This window comes from Lutra lutra, chromosome 11 (assembly GCF_902655055.1).
Source record: "Lutra lutra chromosome 11, mLutLut1.2, whole genome shotgun sequence".
NCBI classification, from domain to species: Eukaryota; Metazoa; Chordata; class Mammalia; order Carnivora; family Mustelidae; genus Lutra; species Lutra lutra.
The window spans coordinates 66,200,114-66,207,772 of NC_062288.1; the positions used below are offsets into that span (position 1 = coordinate 66,200,114).

General features: G+C 41.9%; 1 long non-coding RNA gene across 1 annotated transcript; it reads right to left on the minus strand.

Moving 5' to 3' along the window:
- Nucleotides 1-3,972: 3,972 nt before the first annotated feature.
- LOC125081202 (uncharacterized) lies at nucleotides 3,973-7,224 on the minus strand. Its single transcript, XR_007121609.1, has 3 exons — nucleotides 7,179-7,224; nucleotides 6,707-6,792; nucleotides 3,973-4,240 (listed from the first exon to the last, which is right to left on the minus strand). It is a non-coding gene; the product is annotated as an uncharacterized LOC125081202 (long non-coding RNA).
- Nucleotides 7,225-7,659: the final 435 nt, after the last annotated feature.

Below are 7,659 nucleotides of genomic sequence, written 5' to 3' on the forward strand. Positions count from 1 at the left end.
GACCTCGGGCAAGTCACTATGTAACTGAGCCCCTGAGATCCCAGTGCCCTGGGAAAGCACCTGACACATAAAAGGAACCTGCCCCCCTCGCTCACAGGCTTGTTGCGAAAGTCACAAGAGAGTCCTGTGAGGGTCCTGCACTGTGCCAGGCAGACGGGTGAGGAGTTCTAAGGATTATCCAATGTGGGACTGTCCTGGAGGTCTAGAGTCTGCAGGCCATCCGCATCTGAGGATCTCCTGGACCCTTCCTGGGTGAGAGGCACACAGCTTCAAAATTAATAATGTAATCAAAGCCTTTTAATTCTTATAATTGAGTTATCCATGAAGAGCAAGGGGAGCACCTGGCTTTCTGCCCTTTAAGGGCTAGAAAACAATGAAAGGATTAAGTGTACCATGAAATTGCTGTGGGACGTTCCCACCCAGGGATGTCCTCCAGCTAGTGAAAAGAAAGAGAAACAGGAGAAAGGGAGACAGAAAATGAAAGAGACACACACAGAGAGGGAGAGAAACAGCAGATAAGATTGTGGAGGGAGGCTCGGAGAACAGAATGAATCATTGGCCCGAGTGACGGAGACCAGTATCTCACTGCTGGATACAGTTGCCGACTGTAGGGGACTCGGGTACACGTAGCTTCCTAGGCACTCAATGTCCAAACCTTGGGACTGGAAGATGAGGAAAAGAGGGGGAAATATTTTTTTAGTTTAGAACATCAGAGGGTCTTGAAATGTTGCAGAGTAAAGTTGTGGAGCATTTACTCTGAGGCAGGAATCTCACAGATCTGGGAGTTATTCTTAGTATAAAGGAAGAAACCAAGATGCAGAGAGGAGAAGCAAATTGCCCCATTTGCATGGCCTCGAAGGGATAAAAGTAAGAGTTGAACTGAAAGCTATTTGGCCCCAAAGCCCAGCCCTTTCCACTGTTTCCCTTATTTCTCTGCTTCTCGGTAGAGATGGGAGTAGGAAAGAGAAAGGGGAGGGGAGTGTGTTGGGGTAAAAACTGGAATAAGAGGAGGCCATCCTGGCTGAGCCTGCTGAGGGCTTGTTGCCATGAGTCTGCCACTTCCCCCGCCCTGAGCCAGAGAGATGCAGAGGAGGAGGCGAGAGACTGGCAAAGAGAAATCCGCCTCGACAAGTGGGGGAGGGGCCGCTGTATTTCGATAGCTTGAGGATGATGCGTTCTGTCTCTGAGAGCACCTGCAAAGCACACGCTTTCATCTCTAAGACAGATCTCTTCTTAGAGATGCAGAGTGCTCTCTCTGGAGAGTGGTCTCGGTTCACTCTTCCTGACGGATGTCCCACTGCTCTGCTTATAACTTCGATCAGAAAGTATTTGTTGAGTGTTTATTATGTGCCACGCACGTGCCTTCCTCTGAGGATGTGGTGATGAATATGATTTCCTTGCCCTGGAGGGGCATTCAGTTTAACGAGAGAAGTGATCATTTCTATTCCGATAGATGAACACCCTTACAGAGGAAGGAATAAGGAAAACAACAGTCAAGGAAGGCCTCCTGGAGGATTTCACTGCTGCGTCGCACCTTCAAGGACATTAGATAAAGAGCAAAGGGGAGCATGAAAGATGTCATGGTGGCATGGGAAAAAGTTCTGAGCCAACTGCTGCAGTACCGATGTACATGATATTTTTCCATTTCTTTCCTTCTATCAGTTAGATACCTTTAGTTTAAGTTGTATAAAACCCAGTTTGAGCAGGCTTAAACAGAAAATAGACAACTAAACAAATGTAGGAGGGAAAAGGGGGCCATAACTACAGACAGAGACTTTCAAAATCTTTAAAAATCTTGAGAAAGTTAAATGAAGTCATCAACTTTCTAGAAATGCAAATTAAGAAAATTGACAAAGAAATAGCAAATCTGAGTATACCCTGAACTCTTAAAGAAACTAAATAAATAGACAAAAATCTCCTTGGCCAAAAGGGCAACAGATAGTGTTACTAGAAAGTTTTATAAAACTTACAAGGAACAAATAACTCATATTTTATATAAACTGATAATCTTCTGATCAATGGGGGCAAACCATATAATTTCTTCCATTAGGACAGGAAAAAGATATGATAAAATCCAATAGCCACAGTATGAAACCCTTGGCAAACTATGAATTAAAAAGAAGTTCCTTAACCTGTCAAAAAACAAAGACAAATATTATATTTGATAGTGAAACATTAGACATAGTCATTGTAAAGTTGGGCACAAACGAGGAGGCCTGTTGTTACCTTTTCTAGGCCCCATGGTACTGAATGTTCCAGCCAATGCAATAGGACAAGGGGAAAAAGTTAAAGATCTAAGAAATGAATGAGACAAATTACTATTATTTGTACATTAAATAAAAAACAGAAGAGGATTACAAATAAACTATTAGAACTAAACTTTTAATAAAATTACTTGATGCAGGATCAATATACAACAATCAACAATATCTCTATGTACCTGAAACAAATTAGAAAATATACTAGAGAAAGGTATTGTACAAAAAAAAAAAAAAAAAAACCAAACCCTATAACTTGGCTAGAATTAAATGTAATAAAAGTTATGAAAATCTTCTATAAAGAAATATAAAACATTATTGGATGGCATGAAAGATAATTCCAATAAATGGAGAGGTATGTCATTTTTATGGACAAGAAAAATTGATATCATAGAAATGTAAATTCTCCCTCAGGTTAACCAATGAATGCAATGAAATTCCAAATAAACACCTGTGTGTGTATACATGTATATGTACATGTACATGTACATGTACATATACATGTACATGTACATGTACATATACATGTATACACACACACATACATATTTTCCCCTATAACGTGCCAGCTGACCCTAAAAGTGATAAAAACACAGGCCTAGAATATCTAGGCATTTTTGAAATAGAAGATAATGTGGGAATTTTCCTTAAAGAGATATCAAGGTTTATTACAAAGCCATCACAATTAGGACAGTGAAGAATTTGTATGGATTATACTAGAAAGCCATAAACAGACCACCACAAATTCCCAGAAACATTGTCTATTAAAGACGTAGCATTTATAAATCACTGGAGTAAAGATATTCTATTCAGTGAATATTGCTGGGCCAGTTGGTTATTCATACAAAAAGAAATTTGATCCTCACCGTAAATAATACACAAAAATAAATTCTGGGTGAATTAAAGAACCAAATCCAAAAAGTAAACCATTTAAAGATGTATTTATTTATATGCAAGAGAGAGAGAGAGAGAGAGTGCATACAAGCAGGGAGAGGGGCAGAGAGAAAGAGAGGATACAGATTCCCTGCTATGTGGGGCGCCTGACACAAGGCTTGATCTCAGGACCCTGAGATCGTGACCTGAGCTGTAACCAGGAGTTGGACACTTAACCAAATGAGCCCCCGCCAGGTGCCCTAAAAGTAAATCACTTAGAAAAAGAAAAAAAAGAAAAAATTTTGACATAGTTATAGAAAAGAATTTCTTAAATAAAAATAAAGCAGAAACGATTTTTTGAAGTCTGATAAATTTCACTGCCTTGAATGAAAATATTTTGTATGGAGAAATACAACATAAATATAATGAAAAGATATTATATTTATATATAGGGAAATGGGAATGAGAAATTATATTTATATATATACAACCTTCAAAGATATATTTTTTAAAAGATTTATTTATTTATTTATTTGACAGACAGAGATCACAAGCAGACGGAGAGGCAGGCAGAGAGAGAGAGAGAGGAGGAAGCAGGCTCCCCGCTGAGCAGAGAGCCTGATGTGGGGCTCGATGCCAGGACCCTGGGATCATGACCTGAGCCGAAGGCAGAGGCTTTAACCCACCGAGCCACCCAGGCGCCCCTCAAAGATAAGTTTTTAATGCAGACAAATCAAAAACAATTAAAAAACATTAGCATATTTTTATCTGAATAAACATTGGTGCACCCTAGAAATGGAAAACGATTCAATATTGATGTTTATTGATACCAATGCATTTTTCCCCTATTTTTAAAAAAGAAGCATATAGGGCAGAGATCAGTATTTTACCAGCTTGTATGTCTAAGGTAGGTACCTGTGTTTGTGTGTATGTAGGATTGGGTCTTCACTGAGGATGAGGAACTTCAGGGTGACAACAACTTTGCTCAGCACTGTGTAGGGAGCACCATGTCTCCCGGACAAGGAAGTCGGGGGCTGCCCCTCACTCAATTGCAGAGGGAGAATGACTTCCTTGTGTGACAGAGAGGTCTTTTTGCCTAGTAGATATTCCTGCATGGAGAAAGGGCTGGAGTTAACCAATTTAGTTTGAGTTAAGATGCTTGTTTTTGAAAGTTTTTTTTTAATATTTCATAGTTGAGAAAGCTTTAAAGGAGTTATAATGGAAAAGCTTCAATTTAAAATAACTTAAAACTTCAGAAACGAGTAATAAAGTTTCTAAGAAATGTGTAAGATTTCTGAGAAGAAAACCAAACACCTACCAAGGAGCTTAAGACAAGATGGTTAGGGAGTACCTGGGTGGCACAGTCAGAAAAGCATCAAGGCTTGGTTTTAGCTCAAGTTGTGATCTCAGGGTCATGAGTTCAAGCCCCCATTGAACTTGGTGCTCAGTGTGGAGTCTGCTTGGGATTCTCTCTCCCCTGCTCCCTCTACACCATTCCCACCCCTATCCCTGTCCCCTGCTCTCTTCTCTCTTTCTGTCTCTCTCAAATAAATAAATTTCAAATAAATACATAAATCTTTTAAAAAAGAAAAGATGGTTAAAACGAAGTCTTGGGCTGAGGCCCAATATATAATATATATACTAGTATTTGTTGCACAAACAGATCACAGAATCGATTTATCAGGCACACGTTTATGCCAGACACCCCACAAAGCATTTCATACACATCGGCTCATTAAATCCTCCAATAATTCACAAAGCAAGGACTACCCCAATTCCTGTTTTACATATTCTCATATGCAAAACCCCATGGAAAGTTGAGGTTCTCTGTTCATGATCTGGGATCCAGGAAGTCATGGAGTTAGGTTTGTAGCCCAGGAATTCCTGGCCCCAGAACCTAGGATCTTTGCTGCACTGTAAAAACCTCTCATTGAAGTGAAGTGAGGTCCTAGAGCCCTGTCTCTTTATACCTCTTTGCTCCCTAGGAGTGAGGAACTAGTTCTGCTAAGATGGAAATACTGTACTGTCCTATACAAACTTGGCTGATTCATTGTTTCTTATATACTACTCTGCTATCCTCTGTTTGTTCTCAGTTCCAGCCAGGGTCTTTGTTGCTAAGCAGCATGGGGGTGGCAAGAAGAAACGGGTGAGAGGGTCTCAAGGGGAAGATAAGACAGAGGCAAAGGGTGGGTCCAGGTTCCCTTTCTCCCCACCTCTCATGCAGGGGAAACTTCTGGAATTAATCCTCAAAGCCTTTGTGATCTGGTTTTATAAGAAAGGTGATTTCCTGTCCCAAAGGAGAAGGTAGGAAACTCTAGAATCCAACACACTGAATTTCAAGTCTCATCTCTTCCACACAGTAATGTATGAGCTCAGGAAATTTACTTAGCCTCTCTGGACCTCAGTTTCTTTAAGCCCCCCAAAATGTTGCCAAGGTTAAATGGCATAATGCAGAAATAGTGCATGACACAGAACTTAGCCTATGATAAGCCCAAATTGTGTCTCATCTATCAACACTATTGTCACTGTGGTCGTGTCACCATCATTTCTCAGAACCAAGAGGCCACCCCCAGAATCTCAACTCTCAAGCCTTCTTGTCGCTTTGGCCACAGTCTCAGCTTGGCCAAGTTCCCCTCAGCAGTGACTCATGATAGACCAGGGCCCTGGGAAATGCCCACTCCATCAGCCCCTTGCTCCCAAAGTGCAGGACAGATTTGTTTGTGGAAGCCTGAATGAGAGACTGATGACTCAAGATAAGATAGGCAATCAGCTTGGGCTCGCCACTGCAGACTTCTGGTCTACTTGTAAAATGAGTCTTGTCATTTATTTGACAGTCCCCAGGATTGCACAGAGCCGGAGGAACCAATAAAACTGAGTCCCCAGCAGAGTGTTCCCGATAACCTCGAGTGGAGACTTTGCTGTTCCTGGGTGCCCCCAGACCTAAACATGTCCTTCACCATCCTGGCTGTCTCCAGGCTCACCATTCATTTCAGCCAATGTTTGTTGAGTGACTACTAGGAATGAAGGGGTCCAGGTAGTCTTCCTCTTTAGAAGCCAACAAAATATTTTCACTTCAAATGAATTCAATCCAGATCCAAAATTGTAACTTAAAGCAGAAATGTCCAACCGCTGTGCCTCTAGCTGCCAGCTACCCTTTGCTTGTCTATTCACTAAATGGTCAGGAATGTGGTCTTGGCCAGCAAAGATCTGGGTTCGGAGGCTGACTCAGCAGTTTGTATGCTGTGTCAGCTCTCCGAGCCCCATTTTTCTCCTCTGTCTGCTACCAATGTCACAGGACTGTGATGGTTAAATGAGATGGTGTGCAGAGTCTCCAGGAATGCGTGCACCTCATTAAACTAATCCCAAGGAAAATCTCTGGTAAAGCAGAAGACCCTTCAGTCACTTTATCTACTTTATAGAGAGTGTTTTCATACTTCAGATCGCCTTAGAATTCAGACACCACAGCAGTGAGCAGAGGGGGCCCCAGTCCAGGGATGGCATATGGCAATCCTACCGCACTGGTGCAGGCTTGGGCCTCTGCGGCCTGCTGATCAGGGAAGGTCATCTCCACTCACCTTATGCTTCAGGTGTGGTTCACCTACCTCTATGTCCTCAGCACTGGGATCAGAACCTGCCACAAAGATGGCACCTCCATGGATATCTGTTGAATGAGTGATTCAAGGAATGAATAATAGAGAAACAATGGGAGGGAAAACCAGAACCCCATTGTTTGTTAGTTTCTTAAGATTTTATTTTTAAGTAATCTCTACACCCAATGTGGGGTTCAAATTCACAACCCAGAGATCAAGAATCACATGCTTTCTCAGCTGAGCCAGCCAGGCGACCCGAGAACCCCATTGTTTGACTGGACCTGTGACTTATTCTTTTAGAGCCGACCAACAACCTCTTCTCTCCTAGCTTTCCTGGCTTCCTCATCTCGTCCCAATCCTCCAACCAGGCCCTTCCTGACCCTTTCCTCTCCTTCTCTCCTACTTCTCCCTCTCCCATGATAGAATGGATTTGTCTCTTTTCTCATATAAAACTTACCAAGAGAGTTGCAGGGGATGACATACACGAGGCGTGGATAACACAGTAGGAGGGCACTGTTTGAATCCAACATTGAATTTTTTTCACCTGCCCACTGGTAAACTCTGATGCTTCTGAATATGTCCATCTGAGCACATACTTACCAGGTTACACCTGCTTTGTAGTTCACTTATAAAAGTATACACCTGATGTCCCTTTGCCTCCTATAAATCACAGCCCAGCCTGAACTGATGTAGGCATAAGGTAAGAGAGGCAGCACACTCCACCATGCAGAGTATCATGAGGACAGGGATTGCATCTCTGTCATTCATTCATTTATTGATCAGATACTTATAAGACCAGGCACTGTTTTGGCCTATGTTCACTTCCATTGTCATAACCCCCTAATATATGTGTTTTTCTTTGTATGAAGGATGTATGTATGTATGGATGGATGGATGGGTGGGTGGGTGGATGAGTGGATAAATGTTTCATCAGTTAC